This window comes from Triticum aestivum, chromosome 1A (genome assembly GCF_018294505.1).
Source record: "Triticum aestivum cultivar Chinese Spring chromosome 1A, IWGSC CS RefSeq v2.1, whole genome shotgun sequence".
Lineage (NCBI taxonomy): Eukaryota > Viridiplantae > Streptophyta > Magnoliopsida > Poales > Poaceae > Triticum > Triticum aestivum.
In genome coordinates this window covers 147,090,104-147,111,577 of record NC_057794.1, presented here as the reverse complement: position 1 = coordinate 147,111,577, position 21,474 = coordinate 147,090,104, and positions in this window count along the sequence as shown.

The window sequence follows — 21,474 nt, the reverse complement described above, 5'->3', positions numbered from 1 at the left end:
GCGGGCCGGCCACGGGTGGTGGCGGCCGTCGGTTCGGCCAGTGGTGGCTGGCGGCTCAGGGGGTGGAGGTTGAAGATAAACTGCAGTCCCTTGATTTCATATCCAATGGCTGGAAAATCTACTGACTAGAGATGAAAAAGTCAGTCGACCGGCGTGTAGCCTCACCCTGCATGTACACATGCATGCACGCAACACTCGCACGCATGTAGGCATGCAACACTGACATGTACATATAACGAACACACGCACGCATGCAGGCATGCAACACTGACACGTACACATGCACTCACGAACACACGCACGTACGCACACATGCATGCAACACTGAAACATACACATGCACGCACGCAACACTCGTACGCCTGCATGCACACCGCACACAACGCAAGACACACGCTCAACCTATACGTGCATGCACCCTTTGTTAAGGACATGGATTGTTTCAGGTATTAATCAATCTAATCCTTTTTTGCAAGGTTTAATCAATCTTATATATGATAAGCAGAACATTGATGTTTGCAACGGTCTTTATGAATCACAACGTATCAAATGGGCTAGCAACGTATATATGAAAATTTTAAAATTCTCTTACATTATATAGTAGGCTTATCTAGATGAAATGGATGACGTCACACTCAATGAACAATCATCGGTTTATGAAATGCCCGCTTCTGACCGCCCTGGCCCACCAAAAGTTCCTCTGTTGTGCGCTGCCTGCGTTGGGTCACTGACATGCAGGCCATGTACGGAAAGAGCCCACACGTCAGTGGAAGAACGACGTGGTGTCGTACGTCAGAGTCGAGGGCGCCACTCGATGCACGCCCGGCTGAACATGCCTCCTTGCTGCATTCAAAGGCCTCCATGAAACCCGTGTGGAAGCCGAAAAACCCACTCTGGACACACGTCCGTTCATGACCGGGCCGTCATTAAACACAATGCCGGCAGAGCTCCTCCCATACGCCGTCTATTTAATGTCCTATTTAAATGAGGCCAAACATCGGCTAAGAATCGCACCCCTCTGCCACTCCCCTATCTCCTCCTTCACCATTTTGTCCACTCTTACAATGGCTTACGAAGAGTAGTTATCCCGCATCCAAGCCGGCTGGGTGGCCCACCGAGCCCGCCGGATACGAGCTATGCAGCTCGCTGATCCACCTCCCTCCCCTCGCCCGACGGATCCAGTTGCCGCCCCAAGCCGGTGCACGGTTCAGCAACTCGCCGCTCCAGGCCAGCTTGACGAGGAGCGGCGCACGGGCGTCGTTGCAGCCGTCCACGCCGCCGCCTCGTACCACGCTACCCGAGTCTTCAACCGTGTCTCCCGTTTGTGTGTCTAAGACTCCCATGCCGGCGGCCGTGCCATGCAAGCAGAGACAAAAGCCGAGTGCACGGAGAGCGATGAGTCAGTGGCCAACTCCTCCGCGTCCGCCGCCATCATCGAGGAGAAGTAGAACATGGGATGCTGCCGCCGCTTGGGTCCCATGAAGGCCACCTCGGAGGCGACGTTAGCGTACACAGCAGGTGTCTTGTCGGATCCTTTTGTTGCGAGGACCTTCGTCGTCCCCACATGGGCTCCACGGAAGCGGAGAAGGCCCCTTCCACCATCATCTTGGGCATCAGCCAACCATATCAGTTGGGCAGCAGGGAAGCGAGCCGTCCTTTGCGCTGAAGCATATACCTCCGGGGCTCCCGGCAGTCCGGTGGTCATGCTGCCGGACATGAGGAACACAAATGGATCGGCGGGCGACCATTTAGGCCAGGTATTATATACATGTGCTGTCCAAAACTAGCACCACTTAGTTGATTTCAATGTAATGAAATCCGTCATGTTTGTATGAAAATCCGGTATTTTATATGAATTTCGTCATTGTTTATGAGAAATATCGCCGTGTTTGCATGAATTTCGTCTGGTTGGTAGAGTTGCTGTCAGAATGTGTGCGGCTACAGTTGGATGGCGTAATATGCGGGTTGACAGTCGGTCTGCGCCGGCTTGAGCGGCGTGGTGGGACAAAAAAGCACAGCTCGTGCGAGCTTGTCTCCAACATGCGCACTGGAGGATGCATGAGCACCCGACCCATTCCTCGTTCATCGGTGGCAAAGGCACCGGTGGATAAAAGGGTCGCAAATATTTTGGCTACCCCGGGCAAAATCCAAACAGCCCCTCCCAGCAGATTCAAATCCCTCGTTCACCGTGAAATTTTGCCATGTGTTGTTTTCATGGACTAGCAAGATGCCTGTGCATTACATGGAACATCAAGATGCATTTTTTACAAAACACCTGTTGCGATTGACCCATGCAGGAGTAACCCATGTGTAAAAACTAATGATATCTCAAGAATTTTATCGGAAAAATGGTATCTCGAGAATTTCATCGAAAAAATGATATCACGAGAAAGATGAGAGATAAGGTGAGGAGGAGTGGGGCGTGGTGGTGACCGGTGTTCGGACTGGGCAGAGGCATGGGGATGGATGTCACATTATTTCTAGGTTTGTATCTCTCTCACACACACCCACGTAGGTGGGGGACGTGCACGAAGAGAAGAGGTGCCCGCACGGCGCACGTACTCCCGTCTCTTTCCCAGCCACACCCGCGCGGGTACACGGTGGAGCTCTGGACGAAAAGGCAGCCCACGTGGTAATTTGACTCGTATACTGGTTGTCCACTTGATGGAGGATCGTCTACCACGGGTGAACTAACAAATTGTGACTTGACATGTCATATGGGGCCTACCTTAGAGGCAAGGTTCTTTACAGTCGATCTGCTCTATATGTAAGTATTACTTTTGATCTATCCCATCAACTCGCATAATGAGGAGAAGCTTGCTTACTACGCCGTCTCCCCCGCCCATGGACGCGGTGGCTCGCGGGACGAGGAGTATGGGGTTGTTTGGTTTGTGACTAACTTAGCCAAAGATTGCCATAATTAAGGTTAGACAAGTTTGACCAACTTAGGTAAGTGTTTGGTTCAAGCCACACCTTAGGCAAGCCACATTTGGGCCCCATATGGCATATACACAAAAAGTATGGCAAGATTCCCTTAGGCTTGCCAACTTGTGGCTTTCATTTTGATGAACTAACCTTAGGCAAGCTTGGCAAAAATGTGCGGCAAAGTGTGGCAATGCTAGTCCTAGAACCAAACAGCCCCTATGTCTTTTAGTAGTACTCCCTCCTTTCTAGTTTATGGCTCAAGTTCCTTGGAGTAGTATATAGGAGTAGTACTGCTACATCAATTTCCTTGGAGTCCGTGGCTCTAGTTTATGTTACTACTCGCTCCTTGCCAGTTTATGGCTCAATTTCAAAATCTCTCCAACCAAGGTAGACAGTGAGTGGTGGAATTAATTTCGTAGTTTTCACAAGTAATGTACGCTCATTTTTCTCAAGAAGTTATGTTTACCGAGGCATTCATTAGAACAAATGCATGCATGACCACTTAATTTCCATGAACTTATACATGCATTGGTGAGTTTTCTCTTGACAATGCTTGCATCTGGTGATTTAACACACCTCGAAATCCAACATGTGATGGTACTACTACTACTACTAGTAGAATTGAGACTTATAAAATGGAAAAAAATGAATTTTTTAGACGATCCCTATAAACCGGAAAGGAGGGAGTAGTAAGTAGTATACTACCTCCATAGCGGGTACGTACTCCGTAAAATCAGATTTTCCCAAAACTAAGTCGCTCAACCTTTATTTGCTTGTTTCCCTTCATGCCTCGTTGCCTCAAACAGACTATGCCAAACTCCCATGCCTGTCGCGTGGGAAAAGACCCGCCCTCGCCTTTTTTAGTCCAGGTTTGTATCGATGGATCGCGCGAAGCAGCAAAAACCAAGCTGTGTCTTGTACTCCTCCGTCGACGCTCGCTTTCATGAATTATGTACTTCCTATCGCCGAAATGTGGGACATATAGCAACTGGGTCGACGTGTCATGCACCAAATAACAGTGCAGAACAGCAGGGGGACGCACCCTGGTCGTACCGCCCCAGTAGTAGTAATGAGCAATGAGACGTCAAATCATAATGCCGCACCTTCCCAGACGGGCGAAGCAACCGTTATTTCACACTTTGCTTTGCCATCATCTCCTTCAAGAAAACCATGTAGTATTGCTTCTGCCATTGTTCTGCCTCAAGAGGGACACGCGCATCGCCTTGGTATATCATGACACGTGGGACTGCATGACAGGCCATGCTCCCCCGCCCATCGCTCGGTAAAATCACCTCATTTTTACTACTTCCTCCATATCAGTTTAAAGTGCATGCATGTCGTTTTAGGTTGAGAATTTAACTGGCTATATATTTGATGAACAATATATGTTTATAAACTACATTATACTTTTTGTGATATAGTAACTCATATTTAGTTAGTCAAATGGATGACTGAGAACTACGTGCGAGCTCTATAAACCAAGACGGAGAGGGTAGTATAGTACGTATCTTTTCTCTACTCCTATTAAAGACTCAGTTCGTGATGATGGTGTGTCTGCCATCCATTATTTCTGACCATCAGATCTGCATCTGACGACTATGATGTAAGTCGTGGCATTTTTGCAACAAGACCCCACTCCTCTGCTCCAATTTTTAGAAATACCCTAGTATCTCGAAACCAACCACATCCCTCCCCCACCTCATCAAAACAGCCACAAGGAATATATTTTGAGTGAAACCTAATACGAGTATATTTTTAGTGATATATACACCAAACTATAGTGTTTTTCTTTCAAGTTTGTGAACATGTATTATTCTATTTTGGATCCGTTGAAACGCACGGGAACACTGCTAGTTAGATCAATATAGTCGGGATTCACCAAGGAGCAAAACCAAGTGGTAGGCTGCTCATGTCGTGTTGGCGTAGCAACTCAGGGCTCATTCAGTTTGGAGGAAATCAGAATGTAGGAATTAGGAGTAGTATAGGAATTTGATAGGATGGCACTTGCCATCCTAAGGAATTGACTTGCCTCGTTCCAACGCGCAAAATGAGCTTTGACTGGATGTGTACTTTCCTCCAAAAACATAGGAAATGAGTAGTATTCCTACGAAATTACTATAAACATTACCTATAACCGAATGCATATATAGGAAATTTTCCTCTGGAACCCTTGTTCATATGTTATTCCTACGAAAATCCTCCAAACCGAATGAGGCCTCAAGCAGGGTCAGTCCGCACACGAAATGGTGACACACTTAACAGGACCCCTTTGGCCGACATGTGGCTCATCCACCGTCTTGTTCCACGTGCGATGCACCAAATTACAGTTCGGAGCAGTGGTTGGACTTGGAGGCACCCCGGTCGTAGCGCCGCAGTAGTAGTAAATGAGCGAGGAGGGGTCAAATCACAAAGCCCCACCTTTCCCGCATTAAGCTGGACGGACGAAGCAACCACCATTTCACTCTAGGGCGCAAGAGCATAAAGAAAAGAGAAAAACAATGATGCGTGCGGCAGCTACCTAGGTCACCCTAGGGTAGGGGCCTCCACTACAAGTCCATTTTTTCGAAAGCTCCTCCACTATAAATCCGCTTCTCCCTCGTCCTCTTGAAGAAAACCGATGATGCGTGTGGCAGTAGGGTTTGAAGGAGTACTACGGCGTGCGGGGCCACGTTGTAGTAAACGGGAGAGTGATTGAGTTTGATTCGATGCCTTAATATGTGTGGGCCGCTTGGTTTTACGGGAACGAGGCAGCATTTTGGGTTCGGGGACCAGTGGAGATATACGTACAAAAAATTGTGGACGTAGGTTCGACCGAAAGGAAATGACGTAGGCTACTCTACCTAAAACAAGTAAGGTACACATGCATTGAACGCATAAGATTTGGAAACCAAATTATGAATAAATACACACTATAGCATGTAAAGCTTTGAGTCATATATGCATGATGTAGATGTTTGTTTAGTTCTTATAGTTAATCTCATTCAAAATCAATTAGTTTTATAAAAAGGTTATGATTCATGGGATTGTGCATTATAAAGCATAAAGTCAAAAACAAACAATGGCAATTCATTTAGAAAAAAAGTTTGGGCAATTATGATACGGAAGATTCTAGAACAAAGGAGAAGTGCTTGTGTTTTGGGAAAGCATGCATGGCCCACATCTCTTATTGGTTGATATGTCATGAAACAACAAACGAGGAGGGAGTTAATGTACTGTGCCAAAGAATTTTGGGATTATTTGGTTTTCAGAAGATGACTTACACACCTAGACGGAGGGAGTACAAAGAGAAAACATGAATTGCAGTTAAAAGAATGACATTTCTAACAAATATGTGAATGTGTACTACATATGTGTGCATGTGACCAGTACATACATTGTCAATGCAAAATTTAATGCAAGAAATAACTTATGAGTAACATGCACAAATTGATGATGTGGTGCTTGCATGCATAGAGTACAAAAAACAATGTGATTTATGACTTGCATGCACGACATGTTCTTGTGCCATAATTGCATATCTAGGAAAAAAGCTACTAGTGGGTTGTACTAGCTATTTAGGAATAGAAGATGTATACATGGAAGTTGTAGGGAAAGAGATGACATGTATCTCAATTATATGAGTAGGGATTGGAAAAGAGATGTCATTTGGTTCACATCATAGGAACTTTTCTCTTGAATCTAGAGATGAGATGTATCTCAATTCCTATGAGGAGGGATTAGAAAAGAGATGTCATTTGGTTCACATCATAGGAACTTTTCTATTGAATATACGCTAATGTTTATTTTCCTTTGAAATTATGGGAGTATATGATCCATTCATATGAACCAAGCGGCTCTAAAGCTATAAAAATGATATCATGTTTATTTCCTTTGAAATGTGGAGTATATGAATCTATTCCTATGAATGTGGCGCCCCCAGTTCAATCGTACACCAATCATACACGCAAACGTGTACGATCAAGATCAGGGACTCACGGGAAGATATCACAACACAACTCTACAAATAAAAATAAGTCATACAAGCATCATATTACAAGCCAGGGGCCTCGAGGGATCGAATACAAGAGCTCGATCATAGACGAGTCAGCGGAAGCAACAATATCTGAGTACAGACATAAGTTAAACAAGTTTGCCTTAAGAAGGCTAGCACAAACTGGGTTATAGATCAAAAAAGAGGCGCAGGCCTGCTGCATGGGATCCTCCTAAACTACTCCTGGTCATCGTCAGCGGCCTGCATATAGTAGTAGGAACCTCTAGTGTAGTAGGAGTCGTCGTGGATGGTGGCGTCTGGCTCCTGGGCTCCATCGTCTGGTCGCAGCAATCGGGTATAGGAAGGGGGACAAGGGGCAGCAAAGCAACCGTGAGTACTCATCCAAAGTACTCGCAAGCAAGGAGCTACACTACATATGTATGCATTGGTATCAAATGGAATAAGGTTATCATATGTGGAATGAACTGCAGAATGCCGGAATAAGAGGGGGATAGCTAGTCCTATCGGAGTCTACGCTTCTGGCCACCTCCACCTTGCATCATGTAGAATAGAGTAGATGGTAAGTTCACCAAGTATCATCGCAAAACATATTCCTACCCGGCGATCCTCGCCTCTTCTCCCTGTTAGAGAGTGATCACCGGGTTCTATCTAGCACTTGGAAGGGTGTGTTTTATTAAGTATCTAGTTCTAGTTGTCATAAGGTCAAGGTACAACTCCAAGTCGTCCTGTTACCGAAGATCACGGCTATTCGAATAGATAAACTTCCCTGCAGGGGTGCATCACATTTCCCAACACGCTCGATCCCCTTTGTCCGGACACACTTTTCTGGGTCATGCCCGGCCTCGGAAGATCAACACGTCGCAGCCCTATATAGGCACAACAAAGAGGTCAGCACGCCGATCTAAATCCTATGGCGCAGGGGTCTGGGCCCATCGCCCATTGCACACCGGCACGTTGCGAACGCGGCCGGTGAGCAGACCTAGCCACCCTTATACAAGAGCAGGCGTTCCAGTCCAACCCAGCGCGCGCCGCTCAGTCGCTGACGTGAAGAAGGCTTCGGCTGATACCACGACGTCGAGTACCCATAACTGTTCCCGCGTAGTTGGTTAGTGCGTATATGCCAGTGGCCAGACTCGGATCAAATACCAAGATCTCGTTAAGCGTATATGCTAGGCCCACCTCTCACCTAGGTGGTCTCTGCCTGCCCTGTCGCTCCGCCTCAAAGGAACAGTCGGGGGCCGTCGAGAACCTTGGCCCACCAATTCCTGGGTGGAACCACCTGCCCCTTCAGCCCCCAACATTGGAATCACTTGCGGGTACTCAACGAGTTGACCCGACTTTAGTCACCACCTGTATAGCATGTATATATGTATGTATATACCCGTGATCACCTCCCGAGTGATCACGGCCCGATAGTATAGCATGGCAGATGGACTAGAATGTAGGGCCACTGATGATAATCTAGCATCCTATACTAAGCATTTAGGATTGCAGGTAAGGTATCAATAGTTGTGGCAACAATGACAGGCTATGCATCATAATGGGATTAACGGAAAGCAGTAACATGCTACACTACTCTAAAGCAAGCAGCACTACTAGGAAAAGGGCTATAGCTAATATGGAAATTAATGGCGCACCATGTATGTGGTGCGCCACCACATACAAGTGCGCCATTAGTGTCCTCATTACTAATGGCGCACCACACCCACGGTGCGCCACTACTAACAAATTTTATTATTTTTATTTTTCCAAAACTAGTAATGGCGCACCAGGGCATAGTGCGCCATTACTAGTTTTAACTAGTAATGGCGCACCACACACTCTGTGCGCCACTACTAACGATTTTTTTTACTTTTTTTTCAAAACTAGTAATGGCGCACCAGGGTATAGTGCGCCATTACTAGTTCAAACTAGTAATGGCGCACCACAACCACAGTGCGCCACTACTAACAATAATTTTTTTATTTTTATTTTTGCAAAACTAGTAATGGCGATCCATGTAACTGGTGCGTCATTAATAACCAGGGGGAAAGTAATGGCGCGCTTTTGGACAGACGAATCGAAGGGGGAAAGTTGTGTGTTCGCTATGCTAGGGATGTGTGGCGGACGAACGGGCTGCGTATCCGGATTCGTCTCGTCATTCTGAGCAACTTTCATGTAGAAAGTATTTTCATCCGAGCTATTGTTTATTTTATATTGATTTTAAAAGATTTAAATTAATTTTAGCATTTTTTAATTAATTTAATTCAACATTATCCAGAATAGTGCATGCTGACATCAGCTTGACGTCAGCATGATGTCAGCAGTCAACAGAGGCGTTGACTGGTGAACTGACGTGTGGGTCCCGTCTATCAGTGACAAATTATAATTAAACACATTAATTAGGGGTGGGCCCCACTATCATTGACTATTTAATTAGCTAATTAACTAATTAGGTTAATTAGATAACTAGTGTTTAATTAATTTAATTAGTTGCTTAGTTTAATTAATCAAAATTAATTAAGTTAATTAATTATTTAATTAATTAAGTTAATTAATTAATTATTATTATTTTATTATATTTTTTAAAATTTTCTTTTTTTTAAATGTTCTAGGGGGCGCATGGGCCTTGGCTGTCATAGGACCAGGGGGCCATCGGGCGGTGGATGCGAGCGCCAGGGTGTGGGCGTCCTCCCGAACATGCACGGGCGTGATGGAGGGCGCCGACGGAGGCCATGGCCGGTGACGGCGGCGACAGGGGAGCAGCGAGGCGCTGCGTGTGGCGGAGCGGCTTAGGGCCGGTGGCCCGGGACGGAGTGGACGCGGCCGGGCACCGTGGCTGCAGGCGTTGGCGGGCCGGCGGCGGCGGCGAAGGGCTGCGGCAGTAGCGGCAGCCACTGGCAATGGCGAGGCAGCAGCGAGAGCAGTGGGGCGAGGCGGGACGCGGTTGACGTGGAGCAGCTACAGGAGGCGGGGCGAGCACGGCAACCGCGGGCGGGGCGCGGCAGGGCCGCGGTGAGCGCGGCCGCGGCGGTGAGCATGAGCGTGGGCGTGCGCACGAGAGGGAGGCTGCGGGCACGTGCGGTGGCGCGGAGCAGGGGTGCCAAGGGGAGGCATGGGCGCACGTGCGGTCGAGCGGGCGACGCAGCACTTCAGATGGCGGCACGAGGAGGTCGGGCGCGACGCGGGGACAGGGAAAGGAGAGGAGGGGTGCGGCACACGGGGGAGTAGGGTTCGGAGCAGCGGGTGTCGAGGAGGGGGTAGGGAAGACGGGCGACGACGGGGAGGCAGTCCGGCGGCAGCGAATGAGGACGAGGCGGTGCAGCGTCACGGCGATGCGGCACCGGGCGGCGGCGACGAACGGTCTCCTCCTCTCGATCTCGATCCAATCAGGGGAGAGGGGGGAAGATATTTTGGGGGAGGAGTGGGGGTGTCGGTGTGTGTAGTGGGGGAGTGGGGGAGGATATGGGGTGCAGGGTTGTCCAGCCGGTTGGTTGTGGTTGGGCCGGCCTGCTAGCTGGGCCATTCGGCCCAGGGGGAGGGGGGTTCTATTTTAACTCCTTTGTTTTGCTTATTTTTTTCTTCTGTTTTTGTGTTTTCTTTTCTTTTTATTTATTTTCTTTTCTGTTTTAAATCATTTTAAATTATCTAGGTATTTTATAAAAATGTGTTTATTACACCATATTTACTTATGCAAAATATGGCACCTCCCGAACATTTTTGTTTTAACTTTTGAAAACTTTTATTGTTGACACTATTTTGAATTTGAATTTTGAAACGGTTTCGAATCATCGCAAGGTTAACAACAGTAACCGTGGTGACGTGGCACCATTAGCGTGGGATTACTGTAGCTTAATTACCCGGGCATTACAAAAGTCCTCCACTACAAGAAATCTTGTACCGAGATTTAGGAGGTAGTAGGAAACAGTGCGGGGTATTCATCACACAGGCGGTCCTCGCGTTCCCAAGTGGCTTCATCTTCAGAGTGATGCGACCACTGGACTTTGAGGAATTTGATCGCCTTCTGACATGTGCGGCGTTCAGCTTGGTCAAGAATGCGGACCGGATGCTCTTTATAGGAGAGGTCCTGTTGCAATTCGAGCACTTCATGATCCACTGCTCGGATTGGGTTCTTGAAGCAATGGCGGAGCTGTGACACGTGGAACACATCGTGAACCTAAGAAAGGTTCGGCGGAAGCTCCAGTTGATATGCCACTTTTCCACGCCTTTCGAGAATAGTGAAGGGATCGATATAGCGGGGAGCTAGCTTGCCCTTGATCCTGAAGCGGTGAGCACACTTCATTGGTGTAACTCAAAGATAAGCCTTTTCGTCAGGTTGATAGACCATGTCTTTGTGATGACGGTCATACTGACTTTTCTGACGTGACCGAGCAATCTTGAGATTCACGCGAACAATGCGGACTTGTTCTTCGGCCTGTTGGATAATATTCGGACCGAGGAGTGGACGTTCCCCAGTTTCTGACCAGTTCAGAGGGGTCTGACACTTTTGTCCATATAATACTTCGAAGGGGGACATCTTCAGACTAGCTTGATAGCTATTGTTATAAGAGAACTCAGCATACAGAAGAGATTCCTCCCATTTCGTGCCGAAGGAAATTACACAAGCTCGAAGCATGTCCTCGAGAACTTGGTTGACACGTTCAACTTGACCTTGCGACTGAGGATGAAATGCAGTACTGAATGGCAGATGAGTTCCCATAGCTTCTTGGAAACTTGCCCAGAATCTTGAAGTGAATAAGCTGCCACGGTCTGAACTGATAACCAGTGGAATACCGTGAAGTGAAACAATTCTGGGCATGTAGAGAGTTGCAAGCTGACTAGCAGTGATTGTTTCTTTGACCTCCAGAAAATGTGCAACTTTAGAAAGCCAGTCAATGACGACATGAATAGCATAATTACCTTTCTGCGATTTGGGAAATCCAGTGATGAAGTCCATTTCAACATGGTCCCATTTCCATTCAGGAATAGAGAAAGGTTGCAGAGTTCCAGCAGGCCTTTGATGTTAAGCTTTGATACGACGGCAAATGTCACACTCAGCAACATAACGAGCAATGTCCTGCTTCATATTAGACCACTAGAATCTCTGACGAATATCCTGATACATCTTTGTACTACCAGGATGGATGGATAGAGGCGTATCATGAGCTTCTTTCATAACCTTTTTAGTCTGATCTAGGTTTTTCCTCGAACATAGTACCACTAGGCTGCCTTTGAAGTACAAGGCGTCATCATCGGCGATAGTGAAGAATGAGGACTTTCCTTCTGCGGGATGGCGTTTAATCTTCTGGACTTCAGAGTCATAACCTTGAATAGTCTTTATACCATCAACAAGATCTGGTACGACAACCAGGGTATTTAGAGAACTCTTAGTAAAAACACAAAGATTCATCTTTTCAAACTCTGGGGGAGGGGGAGCGAGTGCTCCAGGGGGAACAATATGAAGGTTCAGCTTTCTAAATTCTTCGACAAGCAAGGTCTGAACTTTGTGAACCTGGAGGTGGTTGCAGTAACACTTGCGGCTCAAGGCGTCAGCCATTACATTAGCCTTTCCTGGGGTATAGGATATACCCACGTCAAAATGTGCAACAGTCTCCATCCATCTCTGTTGAAGGAGGTTCAGGTCTGGCTGAGTAAACAGATACTTCAGACTTTGGTGGTCGGTGAAGATCTCGCAACGATTACCGAGAAGGTAATGTCGCCACTGCTTCAGTGCATGAATGACAGCAGCAAGCTCGAGGTCGTGAACTGAGTAGGTTTCTTCATGAGGGCGCAGTTGACGAGAGGCATAAGCAATCACTCTGTGTTCTTGCATTAGGACACAACCTAATCCTTGACGGGAAGCGTCGTAATAAATGATGAAGTCCTTCTAAGTATCAGGTGGAACAAGCATTGGGGCAGAAGTCAACTTGTCTTTGAGCACCTGGAAACTTTCCTGACACTTGTCTGTCCATTGGAACTTGACGCCCTTATGCAACAGATTAGTCAGAGGCCTACCGATCTTGGAGAAGTTCTCGACGAATCGATGGCAATAGCTGGCGAGACCGAGAAAACTTCGGACATGCTTGACATTCTTCGGAGGAGTCCAATAAGGAATAGCCTGGACTCGTTTAGGGTTGACGGCAATACCATCCTTGGAGATGACATGCCCAAGATAGGTTACTTTGGGGAGCCAGAATTCACACTTGGAATACTTAGCATAGAGTTGATGCTCGCGAAGCTTTTCCAGCACAAGACGAAGATGTTCATCACGTTCTTCCTTGTTCTTGGAAAATACAAGGATATCATCCAGATAAACCACGACGAACTTGTCAAGGTAATCCATGAATATATAGTTCATTAGACGAGAGAAGGTGGCGGGAGCATTCGTTAAGCCGAATGACATGACAGTGTACTCGTATGATCCATACCGAGTCACGAAGGCGGTCTTTGGGATATCCTCTTCACGAACACGGATCTGGTAGTAACCCAACCTCAAGTCGAGTTTGGAGAACACTGATGAACCAGCCAGTTGATCATAAAGATCATTGATCCGAGGGAGGGGATATTTGTTCTGAATAGTGGCTTGGTTAATAGGACGGTAGTCTTGGACTAATCGGCTCGTCCCATCCTTCTTCTTAACAAAGAGAGAAGGTGCTCCCCAAGGAGAGCAACTAGGGCGAATGAAACCTTTGCTAAGAGATTTGTCGATTTCCTCCTTAAGATCAATGAGTTCATGCGGCGGCATCTTGTAGGGTTGTTTGGCTATAGGAGTGATGCCTGGTTTCAAGTCGATGATGAATTCGACAGCTCTAGCAGGGGGAATCCCTAGAAGTTCTTCCGGAAAGATGACTTGGAATTCACGAACAACGGGAATGTTTTCAATGCCCTCGAGTGGTGCAACGTTCAATGCATTCAAGGCATAAAGCCTTGCCTCGGCATTCTAAACTAGACGAGCATTGTAGCTTATTATTTCATTGGCAGGGTGTAGCAAATGGACAGTCTTAGTGGCGCAAACTATAGAAGCAGTATGCGCTTTCAACCAGTCCATTCCCAGAATGAGGTCAATGCTACAGGACTTCAGTACGATGGGAGAGACAAGGAATTCCAGTCCTTCAATTTCAACGGGAACGTTGTGACTAACCATAGAGGTTTGGCATTGGTCCGCAAGAGTGTGTACCACTATCGCAGTGTTCATCTCTTCGTATTTAATGCCATGCATGAATGCAAACTCAGCTGATATGAATGAATGCGATCCTCCTGTATCAAATAAAACGGATGCTAGTACAGAATTTACGAGGAGTGTACCCATCACGGTAGCGGGCTGGTCAAGAACTTCAGTCAGATCAACGTGGTTGGCATGAACACGACCATAACACTTGGCATTGTTGTTGCGAGGCTGGTTGCCTCCACGGCCAGCTACAGGGAGGGCCAGTTGATTCCGGTTCTGGTTGCATTCCCTAACACGATGTCCTGGCTGACCACACCTGAAGCACATACCATTATTGGGAGTGGGAACAGGAGCTCGGGGTGTTGGAGCTGGAAGTCTTGGCTGCCTAGTTGGTGGGGGAGGCAGATGTGGTGCAGCATAGGACTTCCTTGGAGCAGGTGCAGTTGGCTGGTACATGCTGTTGGGAATCCATATCCTACGCTTCTGCGAGGATGGGCCCGAAGATGAGCCTGTGTCACGGTTGCGCCTATGAGAGCTCTGGTGTTCCTGCAAACCAGTTTCGACATAGATGGCCTTGTTCACCAAGGTGGCGAAATCAGCAAAGTCATGCACTAGAAGTGCGACCTTAATGTCAGCTTGAAGGCCATCATGGAACTTCTCCTATCTGCGTGCATTAGTTGCAATGTCTTCTTTAGCATAGCGGGACAAACCCAGAAACTCCCACTGATAAGCTTCCACAGTTTTGTTGCCCTGAGTGAGGTTGCGGAACTCGCGCTTCTTCTGGTCCATGACTCCCTGAGGAATGAAGCGGGCACGGAAAGCAGCTTGGAAGTCTGGCCAGGTGATGATTGTTCCAACTGGCAGAGTACGCCTATGGCTGTCCTACCATTGAGCAGCGGGTCCTTTCAGGAAGAAGGAAGCAAAGGTGGCATAGCTGGCAGGGGCTACATCAGCAGACTCCATCTCATAGGTGATGTCACGGAGCCAGTCATCAGCATCCAGAGGCTGAGTTGAGCTGCGGTACACAGTTGGGTTAAGGCGCATGAAATCCTACAGAGTCACTTGGGTTGGCTGCTGGTTCTTATTGGGGCGAGGAAACTGAGCCATAATATTTTCCATGAACTGGCGATTCAGCTCAAACTGTTGCATCATCCCAGCCATGTACTCAGACGGGGGTGGGGGATGGTCACCACGACCACGACCACCTGCTCTAACCATCCTGCTAATATATAACAGGGGTAGTTCAACATTGAGAATTTGCAAGGACAAGAATCATTCATGATGAAACATGCATAATGAAAGGAACACGATAGATACTACATAGTAGTTGGCATATCTTACAATAGAGATCATGCATAGAGTACGATACACGGAGTTCAGTACATAGTCTAAGAACATCATAGGCGGCACGCAGGCTCGCGGTGACTGCATCTAACAATAACAAGCAAGCCTACATCAGTCCTAAGAGGGAGTATGGAGGTAGGTGTAGCCTGACAGCTGGTAGTGACGCGACGGGAAGTCCTCCACGTGAGTAGCCTAGGGTCCGCGGATACTCTGGTGCGGAACCCGGTGCGCAGGCGCAGAAGAGGACCAAGTGCGGGAGAGTAGCCTCCCACATTTGGCCAGCCGACACCCTGGGGCATCACGGTCCTGGCAGGGTAGATCACAGAACGCGACAGATCACCAGATCAGACAAAGGGGTGCAACAGCGTCAGAGCACGGTACAGGTGCTGACGGGTGGTGTACAACTCGTGGCGAAGAGCTCGGTTAGCTCTATCCAGTCCATTGGCATACAGATCCAGGTTCTGATGGTAGAAGGGCTCTCGGGTGATAGTGGAGTAGGCAGCAGTGTATTACCCCTCCGCACAAATAGCGGGTACTCAACGAGCCGACCCGACTTTAGTCACCACCTGTATAGCATGTATATATGTATGTATATATCCGTGATCACCTCCCGAGTGATCACGGGCCGATAGTATAGCATGGCAGACGAACTAGAATGTAGGGCCACTGATGATAATCTAGCATCCTATACTAAGCATTTAGGATTGTAGGTAAGGTATCAACAGTTGTAGCAACAATGACAGGTATGCATTAGAATAGGAGTAACGGAAAGTAGTAACATGCTACACTACTCTAATGCAAGCAGCACTACTAGGAAAAGGGCTATAGCTAATATGGACATTAATGGCGCACCACATAGAAATGCGCCACTGCTATATAGCAGTGGCGCACCACATACAGGTGCGCCATTAGTATCCTCATTACTAATGGCGCACCACACCCACGGTGCGCCACTACTAACAAATTTTATTTTATTTTATTTTTCCAAACTAGTAATGGCGCACTAGGGCATAGTGCGCCATTACTAGTTCAAACTAGTAATGGCGCACCACAACCACGGTGCGCCACTACTAACAATTTTTTATTCTTTTTGCAAAACTAGTCATGGCGCACCATGTAACTGGTGCGCCATTAGTAACCAGGGTTACTAATGGCGCATTGGTAGGTTGTGCGCCATTGGTAGCTTTGACCAAATGCACCCCACCCCTATGGACCGCCTTTTGAGTTTAAAATAAATAAAAGAAAATTATGGAAATGTCAAAAAATAATAGAAAATAAGTTTCCCACGTGATATGTGGTCTAGTTGTTGGGAAAATTTACAAATATGAAATTTGACTTTATTTGCAAAATCTCTCTTGAATTTAGTAAAATGGGCATAGCTTTTGCATACGAACTCGGATTAAAAAGTTTTTCATGTAAAAAATCATCTACTCGAAAAGTTACATCCAAATTGAATGGGGGGAACGTTGTTCAAGATTTTTAGAATGCCCAAAAACCTAACAGAACAAAAGATACGGGGCTTTTAAGATCTAGAGGGGGGAATGGAAAATAATTTAAACTTACTAGTGGTGCACCATTTGCTAGGTGCGCCACTAGTAGCAGAAAAAATTGGTTTCAAAATATTTTTTTGGAAACGTTTTTCAAAATATGATACGTAATATGGCCGGGAAGTTTGAAATATTTTTTCAAAATTTCATCACACTCATGAACATGAACAAAGTCCTAGATATCAACAAGGTTTAATAGGATTAATATGATAGATATATCAACAAGTGCCTGTTAAGTGAGGTGGTGTTGGGGTTGGATAGAACTACGAAGTTAAGCATGCTCGGGCTGGAGTAGTGTGAGGATGGGTGACCTTCTAGAAAGTTTGACCACTTAGTGCGATTTGACTTGAGATTAAGCCATAGTGACCCGAGATTAAGAAAAAACGGAAAAAAATAAAAAAAATGTAAAAAAGTTCTGAAAAAAATGAAACAAATTTGTTAGTAATGGCGCACTTCTATGTGGTGCGCCATCCATTACTAAGTCAGATAGTAATGGCGCACTTCCACGCATACTAATGGTGTGATAATAGTGGCGCACCTGTAGTGCGCCATTAATGGAAAAAACATGTGCGCCACTAATTAGCCTTTTCCTAGTAGTGCAGTAGAGAGAGAGAGAGTAGGCGATATCTGGTGATCAAGGGGGGGCTTGCCTGGTTACTCTGGCAAGAAAGAGGGGTCATCAATAGCATAGTCGATCGGGGCACCAGCAGCGGTGTCACTCTCATAGTCTACCGGAGATAAGAGGGGGAAGAAACAATGAATATAATGCAAACAGATGCATAACGATGCATGCCATGACAAGTTGCGGTACTAGGTGTGCCCTAACACAGTATGAGGTGATACCGGTGAAGGGGACAAACATCCGGGAAAATATCCCCGGTGTTTCACGTTTTCGGACAAACGAATCGAAGGGGGAAAGTTGCGTGTTCGCTATGCTAGGAATGCATGGCGGACGAACGGGCTGCGTATCCGGATTCGTCTCGTCGTTCTGAGCAACTTTCATGTAGAAAGTATTTTCATCCTAGGTACGGTTTATTTTATATTGATTTTCAAAGATTTAAATTAATTTTAGCATTTTTTAATTAATTTAATTCAACATTATCCAAAAGAGTGCATGCTGACATCAGCATGACATCAGCAGTCAACAGAGGCATTGACTGGTCAACTGACGTGTGAGTCCCGTCTGTTAGTGACACATTATAATTAAACACATTATTTAACCTAATTAGGATTAATTAGGGGTGGGCTCCACTGTCATTGACTATTTAATTAGCTAATTAACTAATTAGGTTAATTAGATAACTAATGTTTAATTAATTTAATTAGTTGTTTAGTTTAATTAATCAAAATTAATTAAGTTAATCAATTATTTATTTATTTATTTATTTATTTATTATTTTAATTCCTTTTTTAAATGTTCTGGGGGCGCGTGGGCCCTGGCTGTCATAGGGCCAGGGGGCTACCAGGCGATGGATGCGGGCGCCAGGGCATGGGCGTCCGCCCGAACACACATGAGCGTGATGGAGGGTACCAGCGGAGGCCATGGCCGGTGGCGGCGGTGATAGGGGAGCAGCGAGGCGTTGCGTGTGGCGGACCGGCATAGGGCCGGTGGCCAGGGACGGAGTGGACGCGTCCGGGCACCATGGCTGTAGGCGTGGGTGGGCCAGCGGCGGCAGCGAAGGGCTGCGGCGGCAGCGGCAGCCACTGGCGATGGCGAGGCAGCAGTGAGAGCAGTGGGGCGAGGCGGGACACGGTCGACGTGGAGCAGCAGTAGGAGGCGGGGCGAGCGCGGCGAGGCCGTGGCGGGAGGCGGGGCGATAGCGGCGCGGCGAGGGCGTGTGCGGTCCACGGCAGCCGCGGGCGGGGCGCGGCAGGGCCGCGGTGAGCGCGGCCGCAGCGGTGAGCACGAGCGTGGGCGTGCGCATGAGAGGGAGGCTGCGGGCGCGTGCGGTGGCGCGGAGCAGGGGTGCCGAGGGGAGGGCGGGGACAGGGGAAGGAGAGGAGGGGTGCGGCTCATGGGGGGAGTAGGGTTCGGGGTGGCGGGTGTCGAGGAGGGGGCGGGGACGACGGGCGACGATGGGGAGGCAGTGTGGCGGCGGCGAACGAGGACGAGGCGGTGCGGCGTCGCGGCTTGGCGGCACCGGGGGCGGCGGCGAACAGTCTCCTCCTCTCGATCGCGATCCAATCGAGGGAGAGGGGGGAAGATATTTCGGGGGGGTGGGGGTGTCGATGTGTATAGTGGGGGAGTGGGGGAGGATATGGGGTGCCGGGTGGGCCGGCCGGTTGGTTGTGGTTGGGTCAGCCTGCTAGCTGGGCCATTCGACCCAGGGGGAGGGGGTTCTATTTTAACTCCTTTGTTTTGCTTTTTTCTGTTTTTGTGTTTTCTTTTCTTTTAATTCATTTTCTTCTTTGTTTTAAATCATTTTAAATTATCTAGGCATTTTATAAAAGTGTGTTTATTACACCATATTTACTTATGCAAAATATGGCACCTCCCGAACATTTTTGTTTTAACTTTTGAAAACTTTTATTGTCGACACTATTTTGAATTTGAATTTTGAAATGGTTTCGAATCATCGCAAGGTTAACAATAGTACTCGTGGTGACGTGGCACCATTAGCATGGGATTACTGTAGCTTAATTACCCGGGCGTTACAATGAACCAATTGGCTCTAAAGGAAAAAAATCCTATAAAAATCATATCATATAGAGTTCCTATGATATTCCTTCAAACAAAAGGATGGTTGAAATTGCTGCAGGTGATACGACGGTCTTTCTTTGTAGACTCCTCCCCCATCTTTATAGTTACCTCTTGAAGATGAATGAAATGGTATATACTAGGTATTCTATATGTGCATTTTGGTACATGAAAACTCGGTAAAAGTTTGCGAGGTTCGAATTTTCAATAAAGCTATTTGCACTGCATTTTGGAACAGAGGGAGGAGCATATGGCAGTTGCTAACACTCACGTGGAAGATTTGTGTGTAGGAGGAGTGGCTGCTCTGTTAAATGATATGGCAAAACTAACACTGTCGGTTGCCGATCTAACGGTTCTTACGGCGTTCGTCAGGAAACGGCTTGTAGCGAACGTTTTTAGGATAATGATTTAAGGACACATGCATTGCATTGATACGTGCCCCCTCTCTTTCACGCACACACGCACCCTCATGAGTCACGACTCTCCCAAGTCCTCTTGCACCCATCGTCTATCTGCAGGTAGACGTCACACACATATGTGCTCTTCACACCCTACCCTCAGAACTTCTAAAAAACAAAAGACGTCGCACACCTTTTATTTTAGCTCACACGTCACACACTTATACTATTACTCTTGTGGCGAACGTTCTTTGGGCATAGTATATTGTACTCTCACGAAGAGAAGCGGTGCACGCACACACTAGTTCTCTCACACCCACTCACGGGTACATGTAGGAGTGCATTTTTTGAAGCTGGTACAACAAAATCACTCCACTATATATATAAGCAGGAGCCTTAGCACTTGCTTTACTAGGGTTCCTCTCTTTCACTCTCTCATGCTCTCCAGATCTAAGGAGAACATAGGTGGCCACACTCTCTCTCTGCTCATGGCTGGTCACAAATCCAGCCGGACCACCTAGACCGGGGCAGGGGTGTAGGTGCATCGTTTACGTTGTCGTCTGCAGTGAGGGAGGAGACCAACGGCTGCCCACGCGTCCCGATCGGCGGCCGTGCCGTTCTCTTCGAGAGAGCGCCGGCTCGGGAGGGCCACCAACCCCTTCTTCCTCCCTGCAGTATTGTGGCCAAGATGCAGCCTCCCGATGCTGTCTTTTCCACATGCCAATGACCCTCAGGTATATATTCCTTTGAAACCTTCCTTGCTCTACTACCCCAGCTTCCCACGTGGCTGCGTGTGGATCTTTTTCTACTTCCATCAGTTATTCCAAATCCACCTAAACTTTTACTATTATTAGAGGTAAATCTAGTTCATAAAGTAGAATCTAAATGTTGGTTCAAACTGGGAAGAAAGTGGGAAAGCTGTAGCATGAATCTAGGACTTGGTTCTAAGAGGAAACGGGGGAAAGTAGTAGATACTGGCTACCCAACCGGTCTATTGGTTGAAAAGGCGAAGAAAGCATGGTGGATGGCGAAGGGTGGTGGGAAATGGGGGAAAGTAGTAGATACTTAAATCTCACACCGCTAACATTGCTTCATCCCAGTGGAACTGCACAAATTTGATTGCACATTTACTGACCATGTGCTACTCTCATGACAGTAATACTAATGCTATTGTTCTGCATGTTAATTTAGTGGCATTGTTGATGTGATGTGATGCTACTTACTTAAGGGAACTTTCATACTGTCAGTCTAGTGCCAATTATAACACAATAGATGCTACTGTTAATCACACTCCACTGCAAATATTTGTCACTGTTTAAATAACCGTATCTCGTATTTGCGTAAACAGGGGTGTCTGTCTCCATATCGTTTCTATCTACGCAATCAAAAGTACACACCTCATTTTTAATACAACTGCACAAAAT